We start from the raw sequence: 10,252 nt of genomic DNA on the forward strand, positions 1-10,252 counted from the left end.
GGTTTAGCTCCACAAAGTCAGCAGAACCGGAAGGATGCAGAAACTGCATCAGAGACTGAAGAAACAATCTTAGGGTGTTGCAGAAGAAAGGCTGGGGGGTGGGGGAAGGAGGGACACTGGGTCTGGGGTTTATGGGAAGCTGGCAGGCAGCAGGAAAGCAGTAAAAACAAGCTGAAAGATAAGGACTCATGAGCTAGGCACATTCCTACAGAAGTCCCCCTCTTCACATGTCTTGTACCCACATGATCCTACCCAAGGTCCCAACACTGAAAGCTGATGGGCAAAGTACTGAGGCCAGAAGCCAGGCACCACTTCCCAGGTCTTCTTCGTCCCAGAGAACTTTACAACTCAACAGCCCCCAACCCCTACTTTTTTGTGAACACTGGCCACGAGGTCAGATAGTTTTCAGTCATTAAAACTATTTTCTGGGCCAATTTTCTTGACACTAATAACTCTTTAGCACAAATCAGAGAAGTGATAAGAGGCATCTGTGAATAAGGTATTACTCTCTAATGAGTAAATTCAGGTAAATCAAACCCTCTTCTCACCATGATTACCAAGACTCCCTTATATCATTTACTTGCATCATCACAATAAACTGAATATCACAATAAAGCAACTAACACAAGTTTTTTGGCTTCCCAGTGCAGATAAAGGTTATGTATTCACTATACGATAGTCTGAGGGTGCGAAAGTATTACGTCTAAAAAAACAATGTACACACCTTAATGTACAACCTCTGATGCTGGGAAAGACAAAGCAGGAGAAGGGGACGACAGAGGATGAGATGGTGGGATGGCATCATTGACTCATTGGACATGAGTTTGAGAAAGTTCTGGGAGTTGGTGATGGACAGGGAAGCTTGGTGTGCTGCAGTCCATGGGGTCGCAAAGAGTCGGACACAGCCGAGCGACTGAACTGAACGCACCTAATTTAAAAATATTTTATTGCTGAAAAATGCTAACAAACATCCAAGCCTTCAGCAAATTGTAATCTCTTTGCTGGTGGAGGTTTGAAGTATTGTGACAATTACCAAAATGTGACACATACACACAAAGTGAACAACTGCTGTTGAAAAATGACATTGACAGACATAGGGTTGCCACAAACCTTCAATCCCTAATAATCGCAGTATATGCAAAGCACAACGGAGCCAAGTACAATAAAATGAGGGAGGCCTATTGAGAAATGGAGTGTTTCCTGCCCGATTAGTAAACAGGGATATCACCATCATTAGCAATTCAATTGCAGCCCTCAATCGTGAGCCTGAGCCAGGCAGCCCCAAGGGAACTCAGGAAGGAGAATGCCTGCCATCCAGCCTCCCTCAGACTCAAGCCTCTTCCTATGGTGAGAGTAAGCCCTGATGAACTGAGGATATTCATTCACAGGATACTGGCCTGATAGCTGAGGTGTATATCAAAGGAATAATTTCAGTTAGCTCAGCCTCTCACATCTTCCACATACAGAAAATAGATATATTCCTTAACTTGGGTTATCTGGTTTTCTTTAAATGATAATAACCTTTTGATGTTCAGACTACCTGCCTTTTGTTGCAAAATTTCTATATAACCTGGCTCCCCTTCTCATCTCCTTGGAGCAATTTTCTCAGGATTACTTCAGAAGTTGTTTTCTGGGCTTAAAAGTCCTCAAAATTCCCACCAAATAACACTCAACTTTAAGTTGTGAATATTTTTTAAGTCGACACTATAATCGAAAGGTTCAGAAAAATAGACACTATCTCTTGTTTTTGGCAAAGACATAAAAGACTTGCTGCCTGCCCACAGAGACTGGATGCAAAGCATTTATCTCCCTTGCTTTAGAAGGGAGGGCCCATTCAGTTTCCCAGCTCTGATTCTGAGGCTTAAATAAGTACTAATATTCCACACAGCACAGTGAAAGTCACTCAGTCGTGTCCGACTCTTTACAACCCCAAGGGCTACATAATCCATGGAATTCTCCAGGCCAGAATACTGGAGTGGTTAGCCGTTCCCTTCTCCAGGAGATCTCCCCAACCCAGGGATTGAACCCAGGTCTCCCATATTGCAGGCGGATTCTGCAGTAATATTCCACATGTGCGTCAAAAACTACAAAAGAAGTCATTCTCAGTTCACTTCCTTTTGAAGAGCCCTTTATATACAGTATCCAAGATGGTGTGAACTTTTTGGTCAGAGCTTGGAGGGTCAACTCATGCCCACTCCCCTTGCTTCTAAACTGCTGGGTTTTAATTACTGACTCCCATTTTACAGCCAAGTCAATTAGTAGCCTTGGTTAAGTGTGAGGAGGTTGGAGGCCTAGAATACAGCTTTCAATTCAGCATGAGAAAAACAGGAAGCCTCTCCTGTCAGCAACTTCCCTCATGTGATAACTACTCCACAAGTCTAAGAGATGGATTTTGTAGTTCTGTAGGGTCCCTGGATGCTTCAGCAAGCACCTGAATCCCTACCTGACCAAGAACTGGCAGAGTGACATAGTAGGAGAGGGGAATTTTAAAAGGTGACTATTTCACTCCTCATTCAATTTAGTGAGCATTATTGCTCACTTCAGTCTCTGAAGAGCTTAATAACTAACTCCTGGGTTGAAAGGATGCTGGGTCAAAAGCCCAAGAGGCTGCTAGGTTACTGGTTTACTTCAGGCACTCTAAACCAGCTGGATACAATGTAAAACAGTCTGAACTTATTTACATATGAAATGCAAACATGAACTTACCCTTAGGCCTCCAGATCACACTATTGGTTTACTGGTGACCAAACCCAAATATACCAGGAAACAAAAACAAAAAAACCTTAGGGTGCTCAATGAAGCTTTTATAAAAATTCAGAATGTCCACCTCTTTTTTTTATTTCACGGTATCTCAAAAAAATACCATTCATCCAACAAAGCAAAATATTTGCTTTGGAGGAGCTCAAATTTCATATAAGCGTCCTATGAATACTCCTTCAGAATCTCTGTGAAGAGAGCACTGCCCATTACCCCATTTCAAGGGTGAGGAATGTTTCCAGCCAGGAAAGGAGGGCCTGCTGTTGGCTGACAAAGGCACAGGCCTAGAAGGTTCCATGGGGGTCTCGGGCTCATACCCCAGCCCTGCCTCTCACCTGGGCCCAGTTTCCCTTAAGGGAGGTTATTTCTGTTCTTCAACAGAACAACCAGCCCTGGTGTTTATCATAGACTGTGTTTAGGGAAACACTATTTTTTCTTCCTATCAGAGTCTTAAATTCTCTACCAGTAGAAAACTTGTGGAGGTAGCAAGGGTGAATGAAAGCGGAAAATTTCCCAAAACTCTTGGCTTACCTAACTGCCCTGACAGCACATAGTTTGGAAACCGCTGGGTGTCGTCTCAGGGGCCTCCGAAGAGCTCCCAGTCTTTTATGCCTCAGCACAGAAAAGAATTCAGCGAGAGGCAAAGTGACAGATGAGATTTACTAGAACAAGATGCTTGTAAGGTTTACAAGCAGGCAGGCAAGTGTTGCACTGCCCTGAGTACTCAGTGGGTTACATTTTTATAATCAGAAAAAGAGAGGGGTGGGGGAGAAGATCTCTGTCTTTCTTGAGTAGTGTCACACTTCCATGATCAGTTCTTCCCCCAGGTAGAGCAGGCAAGTTTTCTTGTCCCTATTTGATCGGGCCAGGACTGTCATAGCACTTTGGAGAAGTTATTCGGGTCTCAGTACAATGTGGGTCTTTCATTTTGAAAAGTCACCTTTCCATAAATGACTGTTTTTGTGTGCACAGAGCACGTCCTGAGGGTCATTAACTTGATGACGCTACTGGGTAGGTTGTGGGCCTTATTCTCTACTATTGTTTTATTGCTTGGGGGGCACTGTGCAATGAACATGTCTTAGGGGTCAAAAAGTATGTTTTAGGGATCATTAACTCACTGAGCTCACTGGGTAGGAGGTAGGTCTCAAGCCACCACTGCTTTATTGTCTGGGGGCATGTCTTGTGCTTCTGTTGCATGGTTTTGTTGCTAAGCAGGTTAGATTTGATTTTATTGTTAAGCCAACCAATCTGGCTTTGATGCTAAGTGACTTGTTTTGCTTTATGAGTCAAGCAAGCGCACATGGTCTCAGAATCTTCCCATTATTTTCTTGAGTGATCATTAATCTTACTGTAGTCTCCCAAAGCCCCCTGAAGTTCCCTCTCTATCTACAATTCCCTAACCGGGTTTCTAAGCTAACTATTTGCTTATCCTTGTGCTTGCTTGCATGTGCGCTCAGTCCGACTCTTTTCGATCCCATGGATTGCAGGCCACCAGGCTCCTCTGTCCATGGAATTTTCCAGGCAGGAATACTGAAGTGAGTTGCCATTTCCTACTCCAGGGGATTATCCTACTCTATCCCTATTAGTTATCGTGTTTGGAGGGTGGGGGGACCGTTTACAAAGAAAGCATGATTAACTGGCTGTTTCAAATATTTCCAAAGAGATTTAGAAAATTGATAACAATTTTTTAAAAATGTGGCCCAGAAATTTAATCTCCAGTGATTCTTAAAATTATGGGGCTCCTGGAGAGCCCAATAAAAAACACTAACAAACCCTACCAATGAATAAGCACACAAGGGGAAAAGTTCTCCGGGTTAGTAGAAATATGCTGTAAACACACATTGCTCAATGCTCAAATGGCCTGTCTTAAGATGTCATTTACAGAGAATGATGTTGCTGATCTGACTGGAAGTTCACTTTCCCCAGATACCACCACTCAATTTGTCCTCCCTTGGGTGCTGTGCTGGTTTCTCCATTTATACACAAACCTTGCCAAGTTCTCAGCAATTCCCTCAACTGGCTTTTACTGTACAGGATCCCTGGAGGTTCAATTCTGTTTTCTGGAGTCAAGCAAATACAAAACAAGTTGGTGAGAAGTTTCAGCTATTTCACTTCCTCCAGAAAAAAGAAGTTTGTGGAAGATTCAATATAAAAGGGACAGCTGGTTTTTTTTTTTTTAATTTTTTTTTTCCCCCACAGGATCAGTAAATTTCAGAGTTGGAAAAAATTGTACATCAATCATTCCTCTTCAATAATCAAAATATCTTCTTCTCACTTCTTAAGAATTTAAGACAAAAATGGCCAATTAACACTTATGCAGCGTTACCTGGAAAGCCCACACACTGAAAGTAGTAGGTAGGAAGAGGGGAATTTGTTCTACAATTAACAAAGAGCATGGAACTCCTTTCAGCTTCCCCAGTGCCCCCATATTCATGTTTTGGGCACTCATTATCCTTCAAGAACTTCTGTGCCATTAAATCTCCTATCATTCACTTGGACTTTGGGTTTCACCTAGGAGAAGGCAATGGCAACCCACTCCAGTGTTCTTGCCTGGAGAATCCCAGGGACGGGGGAGCCTGGTGGGCTGCCGTCTATGGGGTCGCACAGAGTCGGACACGACTGAAGCGACTTAGCAGCAGCAAGGTATAAGAGGTGTTGTAGAACACTCTGAAACCTCTAAAGGGTAAGTGCTGTGGACAATACAACCTCAATGCAAATGGAGGAAGGCAAATCCCGTAAACAGTCATAACTGATCGGATCAAATGAGATAAGAGAAGGCAGCTGGGTGCTTCTTTTCCCTCAGAAGAAGGAATTATTTAAAATTCTAGGATAATTGGCACCTGGCTGCCTACGCCCCCATCCCTGTCTCCTACAAACATTTCCGAAGCAAGGTTTCCAGAATCCCAACAGATTAGAGTTCTAGGCGTTGTCATCTCTTTTCCAGGCTGTCACAACAGCCTCCTCAGTCTCCCCATACCAGTATTCCCCCTACCGCAATCCAGCCGACGCTTCAATGGGCTCCCACCCACAAACCCTCAGCTAAGCACTCAGAAGAGTTTTTTCAAATGGGCCCTAACCTAACTTTCCAAACTTCTCCTCCGACCCCAAAACCGCCCTAGCACTCAATCCAGTAAGTCTTTCCTTTACTTCCAGCTCAAGGTCTCTTTCCCAGAGGTCCCCGTTCCCTCCCCCTACTCTTCCAACCCCCACAGCTGCCGGAGATTAGCCCCATCCCTTGGGGCTCCGCTCAGATTTCACTCCTCCCAACAGGTCTATTCACATTTCTATCAACCGCACTCAACAGGATTGAAACATCTTTTCTGAACACCTCTGGTCCCAGCTCCCACCCGGCCTCGCGTCCCCAGCAGGCTCGGTTCTGCGCATGGAGTGGGTCGCCCGCAGCACTCTAGAAATCGCAGCTCAAGGCAAAGAGACGCGGACGCCTCCCGCAGACGTCCCTCGAGACCGGGTGTGGCAAGCCTAGCTCTCAGTCAGCCGACTCCTCGCTACGCGGAGCCCCTAAGTCCTCGGCCCAGAGGCCCCGGCGGGCAGTGCGGGATCTTCCCAGCCTCAGCCAGCGGCGCTGCGACTGGACCCGGAGGAGCAGCCGCTAAGCGCTGGGGTGTGTATCAGGCCGGCTCCAACAGCTCCGCCGGCTCCCGGCCTCTCCCCCAGCTCTGCTCGCTTCCCGGCTCGAGTCCGCCCATCGCGCCCAGGAGCCCGTCGCTCTCCCGGCGCCCTCTGGGGATCTCGGGGGTGCGCAAAAGCCCGGAAGGGCGCTGCCCGCGCCTAACCCCCTCCTTGGTCCCAGCTTGGCTGGGCCCGGGTCCACCGCGGGCCTCACCTCTCCTCTCTACGAATCCGCTGAGCACTGGTTCGGCCGGGACCCGCTGGAACCTGACGAGACCGAACAAGTAGCGCCGCACCTGCCAAGGAGCAAGTGAGGAGACTAGGCTCGCCTGACGTCACGGCCTCCCCGAGCGCCGCGAGCGCGGAGTCACCTGATCACCCTGGCAACACGCGCGGGGCGGGGCGAGGCGGGGGGCGGTGTCACAGCGCGAGCCCGCCCCCAGCAGCGAGGCCCGAAGGCGCCACCCAGAGAGCTCCCGAGAGGTTTACGGTAACTCGAGGTCCGGGTCCGGCCGTCCGGCTCCGGCTTCCCTGCTCTGGCCTTAAAGTAGGCACGGATAAGTGGGCATGGATACCCGAGGCTCCAAAAGGCAGTCACCTCAGGCTGGATCAGTGCTCCGAGACTCCAGACGTTATCCCCTCGCCGTCAGGGCAAGTGCCTGGCCTCAGGGCCTGTGTCCGCACCGAATCCATAAGGGATTCAGTGCTAGGCGTGCTGCAGGCTTCGCTTGTGGGCCGCTTCTCTCCGCGTCTTCTTCTAGATCCAACTAGGTTCGAGGGTTTGCTTCGAAAACTGTACATGAGAGGACTGGGGCTGAGGTTGATAACTGGATTGCTCTCTGGCAACATTACCCATAAGCCTCACAACAAGTAGTGCAGCCATTCACTCAGGATGAAGAACAGGCTGTAGGCCAGCCCAGTCCTCCAGTCCTGCAGCCCTCCTTCTCTGCCAACAGAAAGAGAAAGCACTGAAACACCCAGAGCAAAGCTTAGCACAACTCTGAAAGTCCTAGTTGAAGTCCGATTTATTTTCAGTTTAGAAATTGATTTTCCCTTCAGTTTCCTCCCCTAGCTCACTATAATGGTATGCCTACATCTCTGTGACTTTCCAGTCACTAGACATAGACCGTCAGTTTCAAAATGAAAATGTAAGATCCTGTGGAGGTCCTGGTTTGAGAGCCACTGCTTATTCTATCCCTTTACTTCTTTCTGAGTTCCATTTAAGTTTTACTCTCCTACACCCTGCACCACTATGGAAGTTTCATATATGTTGTCCTTCCCTCTTAGAGTATGGGATTTTAAACCCAAAAGTTACTTTATAAATAACTTCTAGTGAGCATCTTTGACTGGCAATGGGTGCTTAAGGCACGATCCTTGAAGATTAAAAGTTTATGAGTGGTGCATCTCATATCCAAGTACCACCTGTACTGTTTACTTAATAGTTTTGTTTCAAGTGACACTTGTTTATTTTTACATTTAAAAAAGAAACTAGCATATAAAAAAGAAACATTAAAAAAGTTTAAAAAAATTTTTTTAAATTAACATTAAAAAAATTAAAAACATTAAAAAAATTAAAAAATAAACACTTGTTTATTTTTACATTTAAAAAAGAAACTAGCATATAAATGGGGTGGGGGGAAGACAGCTGTGAAAGAGAAGAATCATGGCTCCAGACAGAGTTGTACTAAAAGGAGAGAGATTTAAAACATGAGCCCAGGTCCCAAAGAGCAGAGATTAGGAGGCAGGAAGATGGTGGGAGCAGAGCAGGGGCAGCCAGACCTGGGGTGGCTGGTTGGGCTGAGGAGAGGAGCTCTAAGTGCAGGTTAGGGATGCGTGGGGGAAGAGCTGGGCTGGAATGAGGTTTGAGGGATGCAGTAGAGGGGAGAAGTCTGGGAGTGGAGAGAATGGAGAGGGGATCTAGAGGAAGAAGGAACAGTGGTTTGAGGAGGGACTACTGAAAGGAAGGGTGTGCTAACAGCATTAAGGAAAGGGAGATTACGAAAATGAGGACTGCAAGGAAGGAGGAGCAGTGAGAAGAACCTGATGGAGGCCCTACAGGAAAGCTCAGAGCTTCTGAGGCTGTAATGTGGGCAGAGCAAGGTGAGATGAGAGTGGGGGCAGGGTTAACTGCCTTGGAAGAGAGGGCAGCTGGACATATAGGGCCATGCTGTGGGAGAAGAATGGTGTTTTCAGTAAGGTCCTTGGCCACTCCCATTTTACTGAGTTGTTTGGGATGATGGCAATAAGCAGTTCATGATCTGAGCCACAGTCAGCTCCTGGTCTTGTTTTTGCTGACTGTATAGAGCTTCTCCATCTTTGGCTGCAAAGAATATAATCAATCTGATTTCAGTGTTGACCATCTGGTGATGTCCACGTGTAGAGTCTTCTCTTGTGTTGTTGGAAGAGGGTGTTTGCTATGACCAGTGCATTCTCTTGGCAAAGCTCTGTTAGCCTTTGCCTTGCTTCATTCTGTACGCCAAGGCCAAATTTGCCTGTTACTCCAGGTATTTCTTGACTTCCTATTTTTGCATTCCAGTCCCCTATAATGAAAAGGACATCTTTTTTGGGTGTTAGTTCTAGAAGGTCTTGTAGGTCTTCACAGAACCATTCAACTTCAGCTTCTTCAGCATTACTGATCAGGGCATAGACTTGGATTACTGTGATATTGAATGGTTTGCCTTGGAAACAAACAGAGATCATTTTGTCATTTTTGAGATTGCATCCAAGTACTGTATATGTTGTACTTGACTCTTGTTGACTATAATGGCTATTCCATTTCTTCTAAGGGATTCTTTCCCACAGTAGTAGATATACTGGTCATCTGAGTTAAATTTACCCATACCAGTCCATTTTAGTTCGCAGATTCCTAAAATGTTGATGTTCACTCTTGTCATCTCCATACAGTCAGCAAAAACAAGACTGGGAGCTGACTGTGGCTTGGGTCATAAACTCCTTACTGCCAAATTCAGACTTAAATTGAAGAAAGTAGGGAAAACCACTAGACCATTCAGGTATGACCTAAATCAAATCCCTTACGATTATACAATGGAAGTGAGAAATAGATTCAAGGGATTAGATCTGATAGACAGAGTGCCTGAAGAACTATGGACAGAGGTTCGTAACATTGTATAGGAGGCAATGATCAAGACCATCCCCAAGAAAAAGAAATGCAAAAAGGAAAAATGGTTGCCTGAGAGGCCTTACAATAGCTGTGAATAGAAGAGAAGCAAAAGGCAAAGGAGAAAAGGAAAGATATAAGCATCTGAGTGCAGAGTTCCAAAGACTAGCAAGGAGAGATAAGAAAGCCTTCCTCAGCGATCAATGCAAAGAAATAGAGGAAAACAACAGAATGGGAAAGACTAGAGATCTCTTCAAGAAAATTAGAGATACCAAGGGAACATTTTATGCAAAGATGGGCACAATAAAGGACAGAAATGGTATGGACCTAACAGAAGCAGAAGACATTAAGGAGAGGTGGCAAGAATACACAGAAGAACTATTAAAAAAAGATCTTCATGACCCAGATAATCACAATGGTGTGATCACTCACCTAGAGCCAGACATCCTGGAATGAGAAGGCAAGTGGACCTTAGGAAGCATCACTACGAACAAAGCTAGTAGAGGTGATGGAATTCCAGTTGAGCTGTTTCAAAATCCTAAAAGATGATGCTGTGAAAGTGCTACACTCAATATGCCAGCAAATTTGGAAAACTTAGCAGTGGCCAAAGGACTGGAAAAGGTCAGTTTTCATTCCAAATCCAAAGAAAGGCAATGCTAAAGAATGCTCAAGCTATTGCACAATTTCAGTCATCTCATATGCTAGCAAAGTAATGCCCCAAATTTTCCAAGATAGGCTTCAACAGTA

At 45.7% G+C, this 10,252-nt stretch overlaps 1 protein-coding gene and 1 long non-coding RNA gene across 2 annotated transcripts in view; one reads left to right on the forward strand and one right to left on the reverse strand.

Moving 5' to 3' along the window:
* Window positions 1–6,765, reverse strand: part of CYSTM1 (cysteine rich transmembrane module containing 1) — a 57,121-nt gene extending 50,356 nt beyond the window's left edge. The window contains exon 1 of the mRNA XM_044947592.1: window positions 6,602–6,765. The gene's annotated coding sequence lies outside the window, so the exon portion shown is untranslated. The remainder of the gene's footprint in view (window positions 1–6,601) is intronic.
* LOC123335069 lies at window positions 5,745–6,334 on the forward strand. The gene is made up of 2 exons (XR_006553371.1): window positions 5,745–5,887; window positions 6,028–6,334. It is a non-coding gene; the product is annotated as an uncharacterized LOC123335069 (long non-coding RNA).
* Window positions 6,766–10,252: the final 3,487 nt, after the last annotated feature.

The sequence above is a fragment of the Bubalus bubalis genome, chromosome 9 (assembly GCF_019923935.1).
Source record: "Bubalus bubalis isolate 160015118507 breed Murrah chromosome 9, NDDB_SH_1, whole genome shotgun sequence".
Classification (NCBI taxonomy): Eukaryota; Metazoa; Chordata; class Mammalia; order Artiodactyla; family Bovidae; genus Bubalus; species Bubalus bubalis.